The 24,054-nt window shown below is 38.0% G+C and overlaps 1 protein-coding gene across 3 annotated transcripts in view; it reads left to right on the plus strand.

The window, feature by feature from the left end:
• The window catches only part of LOC143691779 (tubulin alpha-1C chain), a 100,289-nt gene that overhangs the window by 33,978 nt on the left and 42,257 nt on the right, over positions 1-24,054 (plus strand). For all 3 annotated transcript variants that reach the window (XM_077170799.1, XM_077170798.1, XM_077170800.1), the window contains one exon: positions 10,717-10,871. The gene's annotated coding sequence lies outside the window, so the exon portion shown is untranslated. The remainder of the gene's footprint in view (positions 1-10,716; positions 10,872-24,054) is intronic.

Below are 24,054 nucleotides of genomic sequence, written 5' to 3' on the forward strand. Positions count from 1 at the left end.
GGGGAAATGTCTGGCATACTACTATTGGGTACAAGCTTAAGGAACAGACACCTCAGGATCCAAACTCCAGAGTTAACACATTAAAATATTAAAATGTGCAATAACAAAAGATTACAAGGCATACAAAGAAACAGGAAAGGATGGCCCATCCAAAAAAAAGCAAAACTAAGTGTCAGAAACCATCAGCGAAGAAAACCAGACTCTGGACATACCAAACAAGGACTTTTTAAAAATGATCTTTGTGCTGGTTTGAAAGGAAGTATGCCCCCTAAGAAAAGCCATGTTTTAATATAAATCCCATTTCATAAAGGCAGAATAATCTCTACTCAATAGTGTATGTTTGAAACTGTAATGAGATCATCTCCCTGGATGATGTGATTTGGTCAAGAGTGGTTGTTAAACTGGATTAAGGGATGACATGGATGACATGCCTCCCCACCATTTGGGTGGGTCTTGATTGGTTTATTTGAGTCCTGTAAAAGAGGAAACATTTTGGAGAAAGAGATTCAGAGACAGCAGACTGACATAACCATGAGAAGCAGAGTCCACCAGCCAGCGACCTTTGGAGATGAAGGAGGAAAATGCCTCCTGGGAAGCTTCATGAAACAGGAAGCTAGGAGAGAAAGTAGCAGATGATGCCTTGCTTGCCACATGCCCTTCCAACTGAGAGAGAAGCCTTGACTGTGTTCGCCACATGCTGTCTCACTTGAGAGAGAAACCCTGAACTTCATCGGCCTTCTTGAATCAAGGTATCTTTCCCTGGATGCCTGTGACTGGACATTTCTATAGACTTGTTGTAATTGGGACATTTTCTCGGCCGTAGAACTGTAAACTTGCAACTCATTAAATTCTCCCTTTTAAAAACCATTCCATTTCTGGTATATTGCATTCCAGCAGCTAGCAAACTAGAACAATCTTAAATATGATTAAAGAGATAAAGGAAAACATGGACAAATAATTAAATGATATATGAACAAAATGAGAATTTCAATAAAGAGATGGAAATAAAAAGGAATCAAACAGAAATACTGGCATTAAAGACAACAATAACAAAAATAAATTCCCTAGAGGGGTTCAACAACAGATTGGAGCTGTCAGAGGAAAGAATCAGTAAACTTTAAGGTAAAACAATTGAAATTATTCAGTCTGAGGAGCAGAAAGAAAAAAAGAATAAAGAAAAATGATCAGAGTCCAAAAGATCTATGAGACACTATCAAGTATACCAATTTAGGCATTATGAGAGTTCCATTAGGTAAAGAAAGAGAGAAAGGGGCAGAAAGAATATTTGAAAAAATAATGGCTGAAACTTCCAAAATTTAACGAAAGACCTGAATATATATATCCAAGAAGTTAAAGGAACTCCAAACAGGATAAACCCAAATAGACTCTAAAAATATCACATTATACACAGACTGTTGAATGCCAAAGACAGAGAGAATCCTGAAAGCTGCAAGGGAGAAGAAATGCATCATATACAAGGGAGCTTCAATAAGATTAAATGCCAATTTTGCTTCAGAAATCATGGAGGCAAGAAGACAGTGGGACAACATATTCAAAGTGCTGAAAACAAAAAAAAATGTCAATCAAGAATTCTATATCTGACAAAACTGTTTCAAAAATGAGGGAGAGCAGGATGCATGGGTGGTTCAGTGGTGGAATGCTTGTCTTTCATGCAGGAAACCCGGGTTCAATTCCCAGACCATGCACTCTCCCGCCCCCCCCCCAAAAAAAAAAAATGAGGGAGAGCTACAATAAGGGGATACTCACATGGAAAAAGAATGAAATGTGATCCCCACCAAACAGCATACAAAAAAAAAAATGAGAGAATGATTAAGACTATCCCGGATAAAAAAAAGCTGAAGCAGTTAGTCACCACTAGGCTTGCCCCATAAAGCATGCTAAGCAGTATTCTTTAGATGGAAAGGAAAAGACACTACACAATAGATTGAAGTTGCATAAAGAAATAAAGGTATATGGTAAAGGTAACTATATGGCTAATTATAAATGCCTGTACTATTGTATTTTTGACTCCTAACTCTGCTTTTCTCTTTTTATGGGATCTGTAACACAAATGCATAAAAAGTAACTATAAATCTATGGTTTTGGACACACAGTGTATAAAGATGTAATTTATGGCAACAACATAAAGGTGGGAGGATGGAGAAGCATATATAGTTTGTGTATGCTACTGAAGTTAAGTTGACATTCAATCAAATGAGATTTTTGTAGCTATAGAATGTTAAATTTAACTATAAAGAAAATATCTGAGATATAGTAAAGAAGGAAATAAGGAACTCTAAATGGTTCACTATAGAAAAACAATTTGGACTGTTTACATCAGGATCCAAACAAAGTTCACATGTTGCATATGTTGTGCATCTCTTTGAATGTTGTTTGAAGTCTTTTTATCCTGTCATTGATTTGCTAAAGAGATTGGATCATTTGTCTTATCTCACCTAAATTTTTTCATTTGTCTCCCAAAGTGTGTTTGCTTGCTTCTTGCTCCTTCCCATCCTTTCTCTACGCCATCTTCCATGCTGCCATCAGAGCATCTATCTGAAATGTAGTTTGGATCATGTTCCTTCCCTTCTTGAAACTCTTCGGTGGTTTCCATGAGCTACCAAGATAAAATACAAGCTCCTTCCCTTGTTGGCATTTAAAAAAATATTTTTATTGATAGATCTTAACATAGAAACATAACTAACATACAGACATTCCATATATGGTATACAGTCAATGGCTCACAATGTCATCACATAGTTGTATATTCATCACCATGATAATTTGCATCACTCCAGAAAAAGAAATAAAAAAGAAAGAAAAAACTCATACATACCATACCCCTTACCCCTCCCTCTGATTGATCTGTCCATACCCTAGATAAAAGGAGCATCAGACACAGCGTTTTCACAATCACACAGTCACACTGTAAAAGCTTTATCATTATACAGTCATCTTCAAGAAATGAGGCTAATGGAACAGTTCTACAGTTTCAGATACTTCCCTCCAGCCACTCCAACACACCATAAACTAAAAAGGGGATTTCTATATAATGTGTAAGAATAACCTTCAGGATAATGTCTCAACTCTGTTTGAAATCTCTCAGCCATTTGCACTTTATTTTGTCTCATTTCTCTCTTCCCCCTTTTGGTCAAGAAGGTTTTCTGAGTTCCTTGATGCCAGGTCCCATCTCATCCTGGAATTTCTGACCCATGTTGCCAGGGAGATTTACACCCCTGGGAGTCATGTCCCATGTAGTGGGGGAGGTAGTGAGTTCACTTGTGGCGTTGGCTTAGAGAGAGAGGACATAACTGAGCAACAAAAGAGGTTCTCTGGAGGTGACTCAGACCTAATTTTAAGCAGGCTTAGCCTATCCTTTGCAGGAGTAAGTTTCATAGGGGCAAACCCCAAGATTGAGGGCTGGCCTATTGATTTGATTGTCCCCACTGCTTGCAAGAATACCAGAAATTCTCCAAATGGGGAAGTTGAATATTTCCTCCTTTCTCCCCAGTCCCCCAAGGGGACTTTGCAAATATTTTATTCACTGCCCAAATTATTCTGGTATATATCACAGCATCACACTAACCTGGACAAACCAATAAAATCTCACCCCCTATTCAAGATTTCATGTACTTATGGTATTCAACTAAACTGACTGTACAAGTGAAATTATGAAATGCACTACCCAAAATATAAATTTTGCACCAAATATATTGATGGCATTTTATAGATACAGAAACCAAGGGCATCAGGGAGAGTGATTTGCTTTAGAAACATGGAAGTAGACCCACAGACTGAACATGCCCCTGGTCAGTTTCATTAAGAGAGTTTCCTCCTTCCAGGGTGGACTGCGGCATCTTTCTCTTTAGAAAAGCTGGTCTTTTGTTTCCCCCAGGCAACCTGAAATAAAACGAAGGTCAAAGTATTATTATGCAAAATATTAGAACACTTCTTATCCCACTCCCTCAGCCTATTAAGGCTTTGAATCTCACATTATTGAAAGTAAGAAAAGCCAGTTGTGCTAAGACTGCCACGGGGCTAGAAGAGAAGGGGGACAGATTTAGAGCTGCTAGGGATGCATTTGGGTTATGAGTGGACTAGGATAGGATGGGAGAGGGAGGAGGAGGTGACACTGATCCCAGGAGCATAATGACAAGGTCAGCCTCATCTCTTCTCTCCATTCTTGGCAACAGCCAGCCTAGCCAGAAAGCACAATCTGTCAAATCCAATTAGAGTAGAAGAAAGTGAACAATGGGTGTCCAGCTTTAAAGTGACAGCCCAGTTTAATGGGTGGAGGAGTTTGGGAGGAACGTATGCTTTGTGTGCTTGGAATTGGCTCCTTCAAATGAATCCTTTCTGAACTCCAACTGCAAAACATCTAAAACTGGATTCTTATTTACTTCATTTGAAATCTTCAGGTCCCTCTGCATTTGAACGCATGCACATCCAACAAAATCAGAGGAGAATCTCTTTCTGTTTCAGAGGTGAGGCTGTAAATCAAAAATAAGTACATCATGCATGGTTTGGACATGGTGCTGTATGCATGCAGCTGACACATTAATGTGTTCATGTTTCTCTTTTGCGTCTAATTATATTGGTGGTTTTGGTGTTTCTCATTATTTTTCCAATTTTTTTTATTATAAAGCTTATTGTTAGAGTTGTAAAATTTCAGCATAGCCTGAAATTTTATTAGAATCTCAAAAAAATACATTTTAAAAAGCAAAAATAATTTTTTAAATTATATTTTTGGCTTATACTTTAAATGGTTTCTCTGACTTGAATACTTTAGTTCTTGGATCAAAAGTGTGTTTCACAGGAAATAGGTACATTTTTAAATCATTGAATCAAATAAATGTATTTGTTAAAATAAATACATGAATGAGTTACTGAAGCTTAAAAACTTGCACCTACATAATCTAAAGTCTCAAATAATGGAGGCCTGTTATCAGCAAATAAAGGTTGGTTAATTTAACTCTGCCTCAGTGTAGGATCTTTAAGGTATGAGAAAAAATTATCACCTGAATTGGGAAGAAGAGAGGAAAGAGAGTAAGTACAAGCACAATTAATAATTTACAATCTCAGTGTGCATGGTTTTGAGGCTCTTTCCTATGCATTATCTCATTTATTCCTCATAGGCACCCTGTAAAATATTTTACTATCAGGAAAGGCCTGAGAAACAAGCCCAAGGTTACAGAGTAAATGCAGGAGAAGTCTTGAACCCAGGTCTTCTGGCTCCAAGTCTAGGGTACTTTTCACAACTATATTTCTGGGAGAAAGAAAATATATTAAATTTTAGCAATCACTAAATTCCTAATAGCAATGTCAGCATGAGAACTCTCTTCAAATTGATCGGTCTTTTATGGACGTGAACTTGGGGGTGGATTTTAACTTGATATATTTGTATCATTTACCTCATTTTACATGCTTGTTATTAACCTTTCATTTTCTAATAGCAACACTTGTTTCTTTTCTGTCCTTTATTTCTTTTTTCTTTTATGTACATATTATATGAATAAATTATCTTGTAAAAAGATAAAAATCCGCCACTACTCCCACATCACCCCAAATCCAGTCCCCTCCCCAGAGAAACCACTGTAATCACTTTGGGTATAACCAATTATTCCCTACTTGTGTTTACATGCATGTGTATGTATCATATTGTTTGTGTCCCCTTTTAAAACATAAATGGTGCTGTGCTGTACTTTTTTGTTCTGCAACTTGCTTTTTCTTTTTCAAACTTACTATGCTTTGGAGATCTTTCTTCATCAGTTCCCTTAAATGTAATTCATCCTTTTTAAACTATTTCATAATGTTCCATGCATCGTCACTTTTTACTGTTTCCTCTCTACTTCACCTATGCTTTTGAAATTGCTTAATGCACAGCAAGTCAACATTTAACCATATTTGTATTTATGGGGCTGAGGAGACAGGCACAAGCTTTCTGGCTGATTGGAGTGTTGATAACATCAGGAAAGGAAGGAAGAAAAGGTAGGAAGTATGCAAGTTCACTGTGAGTTGAACTGAGCAGCTCAGGGCAGGCCCAGTGTCATCAGTGGGTTTGTCATCTCGCTGACTCTGTATATTGTTATATTTACTTCTTTTAAACTCAGCTTTTCTACAGAGATATATTCCTTATATATAGGAGATAACAGTAACATATGTCACATGATGCCATAAAGATTAGTGAGATGAGATAATGCCCAGGAAAGAGTATCAAAATTGCACACATTGGGACTTATAAATTATTACGTTTGTGCTTACTCTCTTCCCTCTCTCTCCCTCACACTTCAGGTATTATATTGTAGGGCAATTCCTCAAGGAAGGGTAGTTAATACATTGAACTATGATGTTGTTATTAAATATTCTAGTGTAGAACTATGCCTAATGAATTTTAAGACTGGCTGATCTCTGGATTCAAGACCTGATGTGGCTATTGATTAGTTTTGTGACTTGGGCAGTGTTTTTATCATATGTAAAATAAGGGTAGTAATAATAGCAATACTTAGCTTGTAGGGTTGTTGTGAAGTTTAAATGAGCTAATACATGTAAAGTACATAGTGCAGCTTCTGTTATCACTAAATAAGTGTTAGCTGCTGTAGACATTATCATTCAGAGAAGTTGCAACATCCTGACTTCTGTTTTCTATCTATAAATTATCACTAACTGGTTTCCTCAGGATGGGTGACATAAAGACAGGCCTAATCTCAGGGTTAGAGCACAGCCATTAATTATTCTTTTAGTCCATAATTTTTTTTAACAAGAAAAAAAAGCAAATATTCTGTGAGCACCTACCGTATACCTAATGGGTACTGTGAAATATAAAGGGAGGCAAGACAGGTCTTTTGCACTCAAAAGCTTACAGTTTATGAAATTATTAAGTGCTTTGGGCCCTATGAGTTGATTTCATCCCATGAAACTGGCCCTCTTGGCAATGTCCTATTTTTTGACCTGGCTAGCCAATTAAATAGGTGTTTGTTTTACCATAATTGCTTAAACTGGACATTTACATTTAATGTACTTTTCTGTATACTTTCTATATTTTAACTTTGGTAAAAGAAAGCATGGTATAAAACAATGTGAGCCTTTGCTGTAATAAAATATAATTATTCACATATAGAGATGTGTATACTAGTATACACATACAGTTTTTTTAAAAGGAATCAAGAAACTGTTAACAGTTACATTTAAAGATAGGGATTTGGGGATATGGGAAGAAAGAAGCTTTCATTTTCCCATTGAACCTTTTTGTACTATTTTAATTTTCTAATCATGTTAATGTTGGGATTATGAGCCAATTTGTATATTTTTTGTAAATCAAATAAGCAATGCATATTATTTTATAACAAAATTAAAAAAATGGAAGTTCCTTAATGTATCAGGTTAACACTGAAAAGAACTTTGAACCTGTTAGATGAAAGCTATTCTGTAAATACACTCTCTGAATAACAGATAACATAACCACAGAATAGTTTGTGAATACATATACCCAGTGGCTATTTTATCAAAATTTTCTGTAAACTGCAAAGGTATATATTATAGTTCTTTTACACCTGCTTATTTGTTCCTGATCTAGCTTCAGAATTATTTTAGAAGCTTGCACGTGACTCAAACACAGAACTTGAGCCATTGGACCATCTCCACTCCAAATGTTAATAATATGGGTCAGGTTTCCTGGCTGGAGAGTTGCTCTCACTTCCTCCTGGGAGTGGGGGAAAGAATAAGACAGTGACCCACTGAGTTGTCATAAGGCTGAGTTGTTCTGAACACAATGTGAGCTGATATTTTAGCAGGCAGATGAAATCCAAAAAAGAGCCTGAGAATGCCATGTGAAGGGACTGAAATTACCATATTTTTGTTAAGTTCCCAGAAAATTCACAGAAAATAATAAACCACTAGTTTTTCGTATCCTTTCCAGCCCAGTTGGTTTTCTCTGACCCACTGAGCCCATTATCTGTTCTGTGGGTGAAGCCATTCCAACTGGCCCAAACTGAAATTCCAATTGAACATAAAAGGCCACCTCAGCTGTCAAGAGCAGAAGCCATGTGTGAATATTGGCTTGAGAATTCAAGCAGCAGATACTTTGAGTGCTTTGAGAGTGGCACGCCTATTTCTAAAGAGGAGCCAAAGACTCTTTGTCTTAATTCTACGCTTCACAAATCAGGGATAGGAAATTCTGAAAAATTTCTAATGGGCTATGTTAAATCATTCTTAAGAGAAAAAAAATACTTAAAATATGAACTATGTTATTCTTATTCCTGAAGGGATTTCTTAGCAGACAAAGAAAATTGCTAAATCACACCTCCTTCAAGAAGAGATAAGTTTAAGGTGTATGGCAGGGAAATATGATTCAAAACACCCTGTATGACCATTCCCTTCTGAAGGAGATTTTTTACTTGTATTGGATAAAAAAGGGGCACCTTTCTGAAATTTTTGTCTTGAAACTCAGAATAAAAACTTACAGCACTCACTTTAGACTTCTAAAAAGAGTCTGTCCTGCATTAAACAGCCAGAGTTCAGGGGTACAAAAATATGCTGTCCAAATAAAAATTGGTGGTTAATGTATTTTGCACCTCCTGCAAGCAGCTGATATGAGAGTCCATTTTCCAAGGAAGAACAAAGAGTAAGTGAGCTCCCCTCCCCCCCTGCCTTGAGAAGCAGCTTTGCTTTGTCTGAGCTGGCTCCCTTGGAGGAGTGCTGCAGGGGAGGCCCCAGAGATGTGTTCCTGCCTGAGGTTTGTAACCTTCGTTCAGCAGTCCCAGAGAGGTGGGGAGGTGTGTGCCTGCACAGCATTCATGTTATCGGCTGCCCTGTTCGTGTATCCTCTTCTTGAAGGACACTTTTATAACACAGTAATTCTTAGGAAGCCATTCCCCTCCTTTATTTCTGTTTCTCTGCAGATAAAACATTGTCAGGGCTCATCCTGAATCCGGTCCCTGGTTCACTAAGTTACTATTTATCCACTACTCCTTTTTATCCTTCAAATCCTGAGCTCTTGGATGCTTATCTGGTTGAATCCAGACTACAAGGGCTTCAGTGTAAGTGGTCACTAGAGGAATTTGGGGTCTAACGCTTTTTCTCCAGCTCCCTCTCTCAGAAGCCTTCTGTTCCAATCGGTTTCCTAGTTATGGGGTACAAAAAGGAGAGCCCTGTTGTGAACTAGAGCCTATAATTTATGCCTACATTTATGCTCTGATGGGAGATGTAAATCTTCATGGCTTGGAACAGGGAACTGGATAAACAGCATGACTTCAACACCGAATGAAATTGTCCATCTGTGTATCTTCACGCCTTAACTAGAAGGAAATGTATTATTCTCACCCTTAAAGTAATGAACTGTACAAGTGGAAGGGATGAGATTATTACTACATCATTTGGGCAATGTGAAGAACAGGAGTCTGTAAGAGAGAGCATTGGCTTAATGAAGGACAACATAAAACTCTATTCAATATAAAATGAGAAAAGCTGCATTTTCGCATTATCTTGTGGGTTAGAGTTCCCGGCAACCGCCCTGGCTCAAGAACAGAAGCGCAATCCGTCACCTTTTTGTGAGCTTCAGCTATAGGGGGAGAAAGGTGGTACCACAATTCTCTTCCAGTGGATGAAGATGACGTGTTCTAAGCAGATGATTGCAGAGGCCCCTGTCAAATGAGTGAAGCAGAAAAGGAAGTGGGGAGAGGAGGAGGAGACTCTGGAAATGGCACTGCAACAATCCTGGAATTAAAATGCGGGCCATAGTGGGAAATTATACCGGCAACCACCTTGAAATTCACCCCCTTTCCGTTTTTACAATTTGCCACTGATACTCTCTTTTAATATTTCGTTTTTGAATAATCACATAATTTTATGTAAATACCATTAAAGCAAGATAGAATAAATGAAAGAGGACTCTTATCAGGCTCTTATTTTTCACTCTCCTTTGGGATTGTCTTTCTCTCTCTTTTTGTTTTTTTGCATGGGCAGGCACCGGGAAAGCGACCCGGGTCTCCAGCTTGGCAGGAGAGTTCTCTGCCAGTGAGCCACTGTTGCCCGCGCTGGGATTGTCTTTAAAAACAATTATACCCTTAAAATCAAATTCCTCTTTTTAGGAAACATTAAAAACAGTCGAGCACTTTGAAATGTTGCATACCAAAACCATAACGGGTCTCTAGGTTTCTCTTCTTGACAAAAAGGTCTTACTTGATTGGGTCTATTACTTCCAGGGTCGTTGGTTAAGGGGGCATAAAATGCAGCGTCCTGAGTGTGACGGACCGTTTGCAATATCAGTTCGGTCTCACCTCTTCCCGGGAGTAACGCCGCAGCTTCTGGCGAGACCCAAGCTCTTTCTACCAGCAGGCGGCGCCGTCCGGGCGGGTCGGGGGGGGGGGGGGGGAGGTGCCGCAGCCCCGCCCCTCTCACCCTGCTCCGGGCTCGTTCCGCCAAACATTGCTGGTATTTTTTGACACAGCCTTAGTTCTCCCTGTGCCGTCGGCAAACGTTTTTGAAGAAAAGTTTAAGTGACAACTTACACTTTGAAATACTGTTTCTTGGGTACTTGTAGAGAGTGAAAATCCTGAAAACAAAAAAACTGTATTTGGGATTGCGTAAATCAATTATTTTTTCAAACCTCTCAAAATGCACTTAAATAAAAACACGCCTCTGTCACGACAAAGAAGGCGCTATATTATCGAAAATTAAAATGCTTAAAAATTTTTTTTTCCTCCTTCCTGTTTATTCCAGACTCTTCTACAGGCGGGGAGAACACCTCGCGAAAATTCAGCTGCGGCGCCATCTGCTGGACGAGCCGCCATATAGCAAGGCTTTGTCTGGGATGGAGAGGTCGGGGTTGCCGGTAAAGACCTGGCCTTTTACCCAAGAAAAGCTCTGGCATTAAGGTAGCACTTACATGCAGTCCTTCAGTTGAAAAAAGGGACTAAACTGGGCCTCTACAGGAAAATGGTCTCCATTTTGAGGATCTCTGGGACCTAAATGAACTGACATTTATTTTATGAGTGGGAGGGGAAGGTCTTAGGAAAACCTCAGGAGGAAAGGAGGGTAATTCATTTTATTACACCCGCATATTTCTCAGGTGCGGGTCTAAAATCTAAACCTGGGTTTTCCATCACTGCACACAAGGAATTATCAGGGAGAGAATTCACAGTGTACTTGTTCTCAACGGGGCTGATTTTGCAGAATATAATTTCAGAGGTGAAGGGTGGACACAAATAAAATGAATCTGGGATTGGAGAGATGTTAAAATATGGTCTTGGCAGTGGTTTGACATTAGATTGCTAACCCTTGCTACCATTTCCCAAACTCTTAAGTCAATTCTGATTCACTTGAAGATTTTTCTGTTTAGGAGACTTCAGGCCTTTCCACAGAAAAGTCTAAACCCATTTGTAAACACATTTATATACATGCCACAACATAATACTGCTTTCACCATTGTTGCAAACTTTGTTAAAGCCCATAATCAGAAAAAAGGTTAGAGAGCTGAAAGAAAGCAGAATTTTTAGAGCAGAATAACAATTGGCCCACCCATCTGGAAAAAAAAAAACGGTATCACTGATAGGAACATTTGTAATGGAAAAATGTTATCAAATATAATTCTGATCCTCCAGAGCTTGATTTTTACTTTCTTTAAAAAAAAATGGGTATATATATTTGGGGATGAGCTTATGATGGTTTTCCTGAAAGAGATGACGTTGCTTTGCCAACAGAATAGCTTAATGGAGCCTCACCGATTGTGTAACCTTGGGGTCCATGTCTTTTGACTTCGATATATTAAGGACATCTTCAGTAAATAGCCCTCATTGGTGAAGCCTTCCTGATTCTGCCATCATAGTGAATTGTCTTGAGAAAATACTAACTGCCCCCTGCTCTACCTACCATATAGGTAGTTGAAGAAATTCTAATACTAAGATAACAGAATGAGAAATAAAATAAAAAAATCCATTTGATGATGCATGGTTGATTGTATCAGAGAACTAGAAGATTGGGTATATTTTCTATTTTGAATGAACAAAGAGTTACTGACTACCAAATTGTGACAGTAGAAGAAGTATTTTATGGTTAATGTCATATCTATCATACCCCACTACTGTGTTTGTAGAGAAGAGTCTTTCATGGAAATAAATAGCTTTAAAACAAATCAGCACTTTATGAGTGGTGGCATTAAGTGGGGAATCAGGCAGCTCTCTGCGAAGGTGCATTCAGAACCTCTGGCTTGGGACAGTGTTGGGAATATAGGTTGTAGTGGTTTGAAACTGTATGTGCCCCAGAAAAACATGTTCTTAAATCTAATCTATTCCTGTGGGTGTGACTTCTTGATGAGGTTACTTCAGTTAAGGTGTGGCCCACCCTAATCAGGATGGGTCAGTAGACTAGAGTCCTTTTTAAGCAGAATGAAATCCAAGCATAGAGTAAAAATTCACAGAGGGAGTAGCGAGAAGCTGAACCACAAAGAACCATAAGAGAAGGGACAGACCAGGAGATGCTGCCATGTACCTTGCCATGTGACAAGCCAAAACCAAGATGGCTGGCACCCAACCCCAGAACACCACGGTCTTTGGAGAGAAAGCATTGCCTTGACTTGGACTCTCTTTTAGCCTCAAAATGGTAAGCAAATAAATTCCTGTTGTTGAACCTGACTCACTTCACAGTATTTTCTTGAGCATCCCAGGAAACTAAAACTAGAAGTGGGAGCCAGATACCTTGGGCCCTCACTGTCTCTTCCTCTCACGTAGCATAATGCAGTCCCTTCAAACTGTTTTCCTTTGTGGTTCTCCTTATTTCGTTAACTTGTTTGCATAGAGGGTGCTTCCACCCTCAGAACAGAGCCATATACACAAACTACCTATTACTTTCCTAACAGACATCCCAAGAGCATTCTATTGGGTGAACTATTTCTGGTGAACCTGATATAAAAAGGCCACCCATCCCCCAGCAATTGAGCTTGGTGTTCACATATTTTGCATTTGGCAAAAAGCAAGGGAAAATTTTTCTAGAGGTGACCTCTCCCTTGACTTTCAGTCTGTTCTATAATTGGGCTTCTGAGAGAATGTGACCATTCCCTCAAAAACTTGAAATAGACAGAACTTGGTAGAAATTCCTATCAGGACTCTAGAATTAGGTAAGTGTGCTTCTCATGGTCGTAATCCTGACTTCACAGAGGAATTGCCTCACCGACATCCATTCAAATCACTTTTGTTCTCTCAGTATAGCTCAATCCTCTTCTTTCCCTTCTTTCCAAAATGCCTGGCTAACTCTGGCTCATCATTGGTTCTTAGCTTTCTGGCCATTTTTGCTGGTTTAGCATCTCATGGTTCCCTTTATAGCTCTTATAATATCATATTGTCACTGCTGATCTGTCTCCTATACTAGACTCTTATGTTCTATGAGAATGGGGCCAAGGCTTTTTTTGTTCATTTTGCATTCCCAGTGCTAAATTAGTGCCTCAGACAAAGTAGACATTAGATGGGATTTCAGCACATAGCGAGATGGGAGAGAAAGTTGTTTGCCAGTGAACTGGCAATAACATGCACACAGGTATAGACCCGGAGGAGTGCTAAGGAGCATGAGTGCAGTTTGGCTGAAGCCTGAGGAAGATTGAAGGAGATAAGAAGGAAAGAGTTTGGCATAATTATGAATATCTTGAGTGTTCGTTTAAGGCAGTGATCATCAAAAGTTTAAATAGTTGCAAATGATGACATTTCTGGTGTGTAGTGGATAAGTGCTTTACATGTATTTTCATCAAAAACTTGGACCTATAAATCTTGCTCATTCAATTTGGAGATAATATCATTTAGTTGGCAAAACCAGTCCCCATGACCAAACCAGTCAGTAAAATATACTTATGTCAGAAAAAGTTTACTTTCATTTCAATTTTAAAAAACAAACTATGCTACTACAAGTCCTTCCACCATCTCATTTCTGACTTGTAATTCTAAGATAGCCTGTAGTCCAAGGCATAGAAATAGAGTCCTGCCATGAATTTGTCAAGTGTATAAAATAAAGCACTGCCCTGTCAGTGTTTTTCAGGAGTGATGCTTTCTTAAATCATGCCTTGATTTGGGGCCAAAACACATAGTCCAGTTCAGGTTGCTGAGGGATGCCTGTCTTTTGTGAAGACTTAGAGCAACGGGAAAGGGGAAGCAGGAAAAGAGAAATCAGTTGAATGCAGACTGTTCTCAGACAGGTCACTTTTAGGAAAGAGGACATTTGGTAGTTAAGGATCTGAAAATTGAGCCCCTTAATATCCATGCCATGTACCCCACAGGTACGCAGACCTCAGTTTAATGACTATGGTTTTAAAGAACCTGGATTTTATTCCACAGATTACCAATCTCCAGAGTAAGATAGGCAAGAGGTGAAGAATAAAAATATTACAAGTTCTACTCATACTTTTTTTTACATCATCCTTTTAAACTTTCTATTGTGGTAGATGTTTATAACATAGATATAAAACCAAAGTACAATAGCATATAAACAATTTTTTTAAAATTATACACATATATACATAGATATGGGGAAGGACTAAAGCAGGGAAGGAATGTGAAGGATGTGCAAAGACTTTACTGATAAATACATGCAATCAGAAAATTTAGGGATTGCTTTCAGGGACAATGATGGGTCTTTGAAGGTTTCTGAGTAAAGGATTGAAAATTAGCATAATTATTGACTGCCAGTGATAGCCAGCTACATTGCTAAGCAGGGAAGAGGATACCCAGAGGAGATTACATGACTGCCTTCAAAGAGCTTGCCATCTGGTTGAATATGAACAATTAAGTAACTGTAGTGAATGATAAATAGTGCATGGCTAATTAGAGGTAAGACCATGAGGAAGAAATTTAAGAGAATGTGGAAAGAGCGATTGTTTTTTATTCTGTTTTTAAATGTACATTCCCTGCAGAAACAGCTAAATTTTCAGCAAGGCCCTAAATGGTGATGGTTTTACTGTACTATTTTCATTTCAAATTCCAAGCATTCTGCTTGGTCATGTTCTTTCTTCTCCATTGGTAACCACAAAATTGATGTTCAGCGTCTGACTTTAGGGACCTTGGCCTTCAGTTCTTAGAATAAATACCTAAAAATATGAGCATTTACAATTAAGGAGGATTTATATCTGTAATCCTGGTCTTTCAGAAGATGTCAACATTACAATGGTTAAAACATCCAGGGGAAAGAAAACATCCAGGAAAAAAGAAAGTTGGGGAAGTAATTGTACTAGTGCCCCTATTTTTAAGAAATTCTACTTTGACTAAAATCTCCAATAGAGAAGGATTTTAAAATTTCCCAAATAACATCATAATAAGGTACAATAATGTCTTATAGTTGTGCATAGTAGATCTAATCTAAGGGATTTTCATGAATTTATCCCTGCATTCCCACCAGTTCTGTCTCCTTTGTGTGTAAGGGTGATAAAAATGGTCATACAGTATACAAAACACACAATCTGGACTGGAGCTCAGGCTTCCTGTCAAAAACTATGTTGGAAAAGAACCCTGAAGGGTTCACCCAGATGCTTACTCAGACCCACCCTCCTTGTAGTAACCCCAGAGGTAGTATTTTAGCCATTTTGCTGAAGAAAAAAACCCAAGATTTTGAAGAAGATAAGCACACTTGCCAAGTACACAGTTACTAAGTGGTAGAGCTGGAATCCAACCAGGTTTGCTTACTCCGAACCTGTTCAATTCTTTCCGACATCAAGGAGGGAAAGGACCGAAAAAAAGGTGGTTGATTTGTGCCTGGAAGATGACGTAATTTTTGAGAGGACAGTTTCAGTAGAGTGGTAGAGGCAAAAGACAGATTATCTGAGGTTTATTCATCAACTATATGTTAAGCAGGGTAGAACTTCCAGCTATGGCAGAGTGGAGAGGTAGGTAAATCCTCCCCCAAAAAGCAACTCCAAAGCTGGGGAAAATAGACAAAAGCAAACATTTTAAGCACCCTGAAAATCAACTAAAGTCATATAACAGTCTGGGAAGCATTCCTGCTAAAACAACTGCTGAATTTTGGGTGATAACAGTAGGAATCTGTGGCATCTGTGGCATCCCCGCCTCAGGGTCCTCCCATTCCCAGTCTGACCTCCAGCTCAGATAACCATGGAGATTTTGCCAGGGTGGGGGATGCTGTGAGGGCCAGCAGCTTTGCTGCCACCGTTGAAGGAGTTCATTTGATTTGGACCAAGGAAGGGCCAACAGTTCTACTAACCTGAGGCTGAAGTTGTGGTTGGGGCAGGTGTGTTCCTGGCTGAGAATGTGCAGGTAGGTGCACAGCAGAGACCAGAGAGAGCCTAAGGCAGCCACATACCCCCGGCTAACCCTGAGTCTGCAAACTTGCATAGAAGAGATGTGAAGGAGCCAAAAGAAAGTAAAAGGCCAGACAGACTTGAAAACAGCCAGGACTTTGAATGTGCTCTCCAGCCCACACACAGATCCATTATCAAAGGACAAAAAAGCCTTACCAACTCGAAGTACTTGAGCATACCTCTATTTAATCATTGACTGACCATTAGGCTATCAGAAACAAGGTGACCCCTTGGAAGTTAGACTTAAAATAAAAACAAGAAAAAAGAAACGGAGGGTGGGCAATAGTGGCTCAGTGGCAGAGTTCTCACCTGCCATGCCAGAGACCTGGGTTTGATTCCCAGTGCCAACCCATGTCAAAAAAAAAAGAAGAAAGAAAAACTGAGCAGAGATATCAGCAATTCACACTCCACAAAGGAAACAAATTTCATGAATTTAACCCAGGCAAGTTACTGAATAAGCATATAAACCAATAAAAGCCTAAGGAAGGAAATCAGAAACTACAGTTGCTACAATATATTATCTAAAATGTCCAGTTTGCACAGAGAGAGGAAAGTATGGCCCATTCTGAGGAGAAATAAAACTGTCTTTGAGTGTCCACAGAAGTTGGATTTAGCAGACAAAGCTGTCAAAGAAACTATTACAAAATGTTCAAATAACTAAAAGGAACCGTGCTTAAAGAATCAATAGTTTAAAAAACAATTCTTTTAAACATAACAACATGCAAACGCAAACATTCTTACCATATGATCATTCCATTCTTGGTATATAATAAAAACTCACAGTATCATCACCATGATCATTTCTTAGGACGTTTGCATCAATTCAGAAAAAGAAAAAAAAATTATACATACCATACCCCTTACCCCTCCCTCTCAATGACTGTTAGTATTTCCATCTACCCAATATTTTTTAGCCTTTGTTTCCCCATACGCCTTACCACTCCCTTTCATTGATCATAGCATTTCAATCTACTAAATTTATTTTAACATTTGTTCTCCCTATTATTTATTTATTTTTCATCCATATGTTGTACTCATCTGTCCATACTGTAGATAAAAGGAGCATCAGACACAAGGTTTTCACAATCAGACAGTCACATTGTGAAAGCTATATCATTATACAATCATCTTCAAGAAATATGGCTACAGGAATACAGCTCTAATTTTCAGGCAGTTCCCTCCAGCCTCTCCATTATACCTTAACTAAAAAGGTGATATCTATTTAATGCATAAGAATAATCACCGGAATACCTCTCAACTCTGTTTGGAATCTCTTAGCCATTGACACTTTATTTTGTCTCATTTTTCTCTTCCCCCTTTTGGTCGAGAAGGTTTTCTCAATCCCTTGGTGCTGAGCCCAGCTCATTTTAGGATTTCTGTCCCACATTGCCAGGAAGGTTTACACCCAGGGAAGTCATGTCCCACGTAGAGAGGGGAAGGGCATTGAATTTGCTTGTCATGTTGGCTGAGAGAGGCCACATCTAAGCAACAAAAGAGGTTCTCTTGGGGATGACTCTTAGGCCTAATTTTAAGTAGGCTTAGCCTGTCCTTTGTGGGGATAAGTTTCATATGAACAAACCCTAAGATTGAGGACTCAGCCTATTGCTTTGGTTGTTCCCACTGCTTGTGAGAGTGTCAGGAATTCTCCACGTGGGGAAGTTGAATTTTCCCCCTTTCTTACCATTCCCCTGAGGGGACTTTGCAAATACTTTTTTTATTCACTGTTCAAATCACTCTGGGATTTATCAGGACATCACTCTGGACAAACCTACAAAATCTCATGCTCTACTCAAGGTTCCATGTACTTACAGTGTTCAATTAAACTGTCCACATAAGTTATATTAGGAAATACATGAGTCAAAATATAAATTTTGTACTCACACATAAGTTAAACTTTTAAAATATGAATTACTATTTTCAGCACCCTGCAGTATTGACATTACTTTGTTTTTCCTCATGCAAAAACATTTTTAAATTTGTACATTTAGTCACTATTATTATACACTCTAGGCATTCCTAGATTATACCATCTCAGCCTTTATCGTCTGTCTTTCCTTCTCATTTCATTTGTGCCCCCAGTCTTCCTCCCCCTAGCATTCTCACATTCGGTTTCATTCAATGTACTGACATAATTGTATTGCAGTTAAGTAGTATTGTGCTATCCATTTCTGAATTTTTACAATCAGTCCTGTTGCACAATCTTTATCCCTTCAGCTCCAATTACCCAATATCTACCCTTTTTCTATCTCCTGATGGTCTCTGTTCTTAACTGAAATTCTCCAAGTCCATTCACTAATGTCAGTTCATATCAGCAAGACCATACAGTATTTGTCCTTTTGTTTCTGGCTAATCTCACTCAGCATAATGTCCTCAAGGTCCATCCATGTTGTTACATACTTCATAACTTTATTCTGTCTTACAGCTGCATAATATTCCATCTTATGTATATACCACAGCTTGTTTAGCCACTCGTCTGTTGATGGATATATTTGTTGTTTCCATCTCTTGGCAATTGTAAATAATGCTGCTATAAACATTGATGTGCAAATGTCCATTTGTGTCCTTACCCTCATGTCCTCTTGAGTAGATACCCAGCAATGGTATTGCCAGATCATATTTCAGTTCTATACTTAGCTACCTGAGGAACTGCCAAACTACCTTCCACAGTGGTTGTACCATTTTACATTCCCACCAACAGTGGATAAATGTGCCTCTTTCTCCACATCCTCTCCAGCACTTGTCATTTTCTGTTTTATTGATAATGGCCTTTCTGGTGGGTGTGAGATGATATCTCATTGTGGTTTTGATTTGCATTTCCCTAATAGCCAGGGAAGTTGAGCATTTTTTCATGTGCCTTTTGGTCATTTGTATTTCCTCTTCTGAGAAGTGTCTGTTCATGTCTTTTGCCCATTTTGTAATTGGGTTGTTTGTCTTTTTGTTGTTGAGTTGAACAATCTCTTCATGTATTCTGGATACTAGACCTTTATCTGATATATCATTTCCAAATATTATCTCCCATTGTGTAGGCTGTCTTTTTATGTTCTTGGCAAAGTTCTTTGATGCACAAAAGTGTTTAATTTTGAGGAGTTCTCATTTCTTTCTTTCTTTCTTCAATGCTCGTGCTTTGGGTATAAGATCTAGGAAACTGCCTCCTATTAGAAAATTCATAAGACATTTCCCCACATTTTCTTCTAAAAGTTTTATGGTCTTAGATCTGATGTTTAGGTCTTTGATCCATTTTGAGTTAATTTTTGTATAGGGTGTGAGATATGGATCCTCTTTCATTCTTTTGCATGTGGATATTCAGTTCTCTAGGCACCATTTCTTGAAGAGACTGTTCTGACCCAGGTGTGTTGGCTTGACTGCCTTATCGAAGATCACTTGTCCTTGAGCTGAGACTCAGCATCAAGGGATTGAGAAAAACCCTAGAATGAGCTGAGACTCAGCATCAAGGGATTGAGAAAACCTTCTCGACCAAAAGGGGGAAGAGTGAAATGAGACAAAATGTCAATGGCTGAGAGATTCCAAACAGAGTCAAGAGGTTATCCTGGAGGTTATTCTTACACATTAAATATATATCACCTTGTTATTCAAGATGTAGTGGAGAGGCTGGAGGGAACTGCCTGAAAATGTAGAGCTGTGTTCCAGTAGCCATATTTCTTGATGATGATTGAATAATGATATAGCTTTCACAATGTGATGGTGTGATTGTGAAAACCTTGTGTCTGATGTTCCTTTTATCTACCTTGTCAACAGATGAGTAGAACATATAGAATAAAAATAAATAATAGGGGGAACAAATGTTAAAATAAATTTAGTTTGAAATGCTAGTGAGAAATGAAAGTGAGGCGTAAGGGATATGGTATGTATAATCGTCTCTTTTTTTCCTCTTATCGTTTTATTTCTTTTTCTGTTGTCTTTTTATTCTTTTTCTGAACTGATGCAAATGTTCTAAGAAATTATGAATATGCCAAAAAAAAAAAAAAGATCAGTTGTCCAAAGATGAGAGAGTCTGTATCTGAACACTCTATTCGATTCCATTGGTCAGTGTATCTATCTTTATGCCAGTACCATGCTGTTTTGACCACTGTAGCTTCATAATACACTTTAAAGTCAGGTAGTGTGAGACCTCCGACTTCATTTTTCTTTCTCAGGATATTTTTAGCCATTCGGGGCAACCTGCCCTTCCAGATAAATTTGGTTGTTGGTTTTCCTATTTCTGAAAAGTAATTTTTTGGGATTTTGATTGGTATTGCATTAAATTTATAAATCAGTTTAGGTAGAATTGACGTATTAACTATATTTAGTCTTCTAATCCAGGAACACAGTGGCTCTTCCATTTATTTAGGTCTTCTGTGATTTCTTTTAGTAATTTCTTGTAGGTTTTTTTTTTTTTTTTTTGTATAGGTCTTTTGTATCTCTAGTTAAATTTATCCCTAAATATTTTCATTCTTTTGATTGCAATTGTAACTGGATTTTTTTTCTTAATTTCCCCCTCAGATTGTTCATTACTAGTCTATAGAAATACTACAGATTTCTGAACGTTGATTTTGTAACCTGGCATTTTGCTGTACTCATTTATTAGCTCTAGTAGTTTTGCTGTGAATTTTTGACATATAGTATCATATCATCTGCAAACAGTGAGAGTTTTGCTTCTTCTTTTCCAAATTTGATGCTTTGTATTTCTTTTTCTTTGTCTAATTGCTCTGGCTAAAACTTCCAACACAGTGTTGAATAACAGTGGTGATAGTGGCTATCCTTGTCTTGTTACTGATCTTAGGGGGAAAGTTTTCAGTTTTTCCCCATTGAGGATGATGTTAGCTGTGGGTTTTTCATATATTTATCATGAAATATATGAAAGTTCCCTTCTATTCCTATCCTTTGAAGTGTTTTCAACAAGAAAGGATGTTGAATTTTGTTAAATGCCTTTTCTGCATCAATCAAGATGATCATGTGGTTTTTCTGCTTTGATTTGTTGATATGGTGTATTACATTAACTGGTTTTCTTATGTTGAACCATCCTTTCATACCTGGGATGAATCCTACTTGGGCATGAGGTATAATTCTTTCAGTGTGCTGCTGGATTCAATTTGCAAGAATTTTGTTGAGGATTTTTGCATTTATATTCATTAGAGAGATTGGCCTGCAATTTTCTTTTCTTGTAATAGCTTTGTCTGGCTTTGGTCTGAGAGTGATGTTGGTCTCATAGAATGAGTTTGGTAGTCTTCCCTCTTCAATTTTTTTGAATAGTTTGAGCAAGATTGGTACTAATCCTTTCTTGAATGTTTGGTAGAATTCACATGTTAAGCCATCTCGTCCTGGATTTTTCTTTTTGGGAAGCTTCTAATTCAATTTCTTTACTTGTGATTGATTTGTTGAGGTCGTCTATTTCTTCTCGAGTCGATATTGGTTATTCATGCCTTTCTAGGAAGTTGTCCATTTCATCTACATTGTCTAGTTTATTAGCATAAAGTTGTTCATAGTATCCTCTCATTACCTCCTTTATTTCTGAGGGTTCAGTGTTTATGTCTCCTCTTCCATTTCTGATTTTATTTATTTGCAGTCTCTCTTCTTCTTTTTGTCAACGTTGCTAAGGGTCCATCAATCTTACTGATTTTCTCACAGTACCAACTTCTGGTTTTGTTGATTTTCTCAGTTGTTTTCATGTCCTCAATTTCTTTTATTTCTGCTCTAAACTTCGTTATTTCTTTCCTTTTGCTTGCTTTGGGGTCAGTTTGTTGTTCTTTCTCTACTTCTTCCAAGTGGACAGTTTATTCCTCGATTTTTTGCTCTATCTTCTTTTTTGATATAAGCATTTAGGGCAATAAATTTCCCTCTTAGCACTGCCTTTGCTGTGTCCCATAAGTTTTGGTATGTTGTGTTTTCATTTTCATTTGCCTTGAGATATTTACTGATTTCTCTTGTAATTTGTTCCTTGACCCACTGGTTGTTTAAGAGTGTGTTGTTGAGCCTCCACATATTTATGCATTTTCTGGCACTCTGCCTATTATTGATTTCCAACTTCATTCCTTTATGATCTGAGAAAGTGTTTTGTATGATTTCAATCTTTTTAAATTTGTTGAGACTTGCTTTGTGACCTAGCGTATGGTCTATCCTTGAGAATGATCCATAAGCACTTGAGAAAAAGGTATATTCTGCTGTTGTGGGGTGTAATGTTCTATAAATGTCTAAGTCTAGCTCATTTATTGTACTATTTAAATTCTCTCTTTGTTGATCCTCTGTCTAGATGTTCTGTCCATTGATGAGAGTGGTGAATTGAAGTCTCCAACTATTATGGTAGATGTGTCTATTTCTCTTTTCAGTGTTTGCCTCATGTATTTTGGAGCACTCTGGCTTGGTGCATAAATATTTATGATTGTTATGTCTTGTTGAATTCTTCCTTTTATTAATATATAGTGTCCTTTTTTGTCTCTTTTAACTGTTTTACATTTGAAGTTTAATTTGTTGGATATTAGTATAGCTACTCCTGCTCTTTTCTGATGTTTGCATGAAATATCTTTTCCCAACCTTTCACTTTCAACCTATGTTTATCCTTGGGTCTAAGATGCATCTCCTGTAGACAGCATATAGATGGATCCTGTTTTTTAATCCATTCTGTCAGTCTATGTCTTTTGATTGGGGAGTTTAATCCATTAACATTCAGTGTTATTACTGTATGGACAGTACTTTCTTCTACCGTTTTGCCTTTTGGTGTTTATATGTCATATCTAATTTTTCTTCTTTTTACCTTTACTGATCGTCTTCATTTCTGCACTCTTCTCCACACCTTTCTCTCCTGTCTTTTCCTATCTGCCTCTAGTGCTCCCTTCAGTATTTCTTGCAGAGCTGGCCTCTTGGTCACAAATCGTCTCAGTGATTTTTTTTGTCTGAAAATGTTTTAAATTTCCCCCATTTTTGAAGGATAGTTTTGCTGAATATAGAATTCTTGGTTGGCACTTTTTCTCTTTTAGTATCTTAAATATATCATACCACTGTCTTCTTGCCTCCATGGTTTCTGCTGAGAAAACTACGCATAGTCTTATTGGGCTTCCCTTGTATGTGATGCGTTGCTTTTCTCTCGCTGCTTTCAAGATTCTCTCTTTCTCTTTGACATCTAACATTCTGATGAGTAAATGTCTTGGATTATGTCTATTTGGATCTGTTCTGCTTGGGGTATGCTGCACTTCTTGGATGTGTAATTTTAAGTCTTTCATAAGAGTTGGGAAATTTCCAGTGATAATTTCCTCCATTAGTTTTTCTCCTCCTTTTCCCTTCTCTTCTTCTCTGGGATACCCACAACATGTATATTGGTGTGCTTCGAGTTCTCATTCAGTTCCCTGAGTTCCTGCTCATATTTTTCCATTCTTTTCCCTATATTTTCTTTTTGCTTGGGCAGGCACCGGGAATCATACCTGGGTCTCTGGCATGGCAGGCAAGAACTCTGCCTTCTGAGCCACCGTGGCCCGCCCTTCCCTATATTTTCTTTTGTTTGTTGGATTTCATATGTTCCGCCTTCCAGTTCACTAGTCCTATCTTCTGCCTCTTGAAATCTAACATTGTAGGTTTCCATTGTTTTTTTCTCATCTCTTCTACTGTGCCTTTAATTCCCATAAGTTCTGTGATTTGTTATTCAGACTTTTGAGTTCTTCTTTTTGTTCGTTCCTTGCCTTCTTTATATCCTCCCTCAATTCATTGATTTGATATTTGATGATGTTTTCCTTGTTTGTTTGAACCTTCTGAATTAATTGTTTCAACTCTTGTATCTTATT

The sequence above is a fragment of the Tamandua tetradactyla genome, chromosome 7, assembly GCF_023851605.1.
Source record: "Tamandua tetradactyla isolate mTamTet1 chromosome 7, mTamTet1.pri, whole genome shotgun sequence".
NCBI lineage: Eukaryota > Metazoa > Chordata > Mammalia > Pilosa > Myrmecophagidae > Tamandua > Tamandua tetradactyla.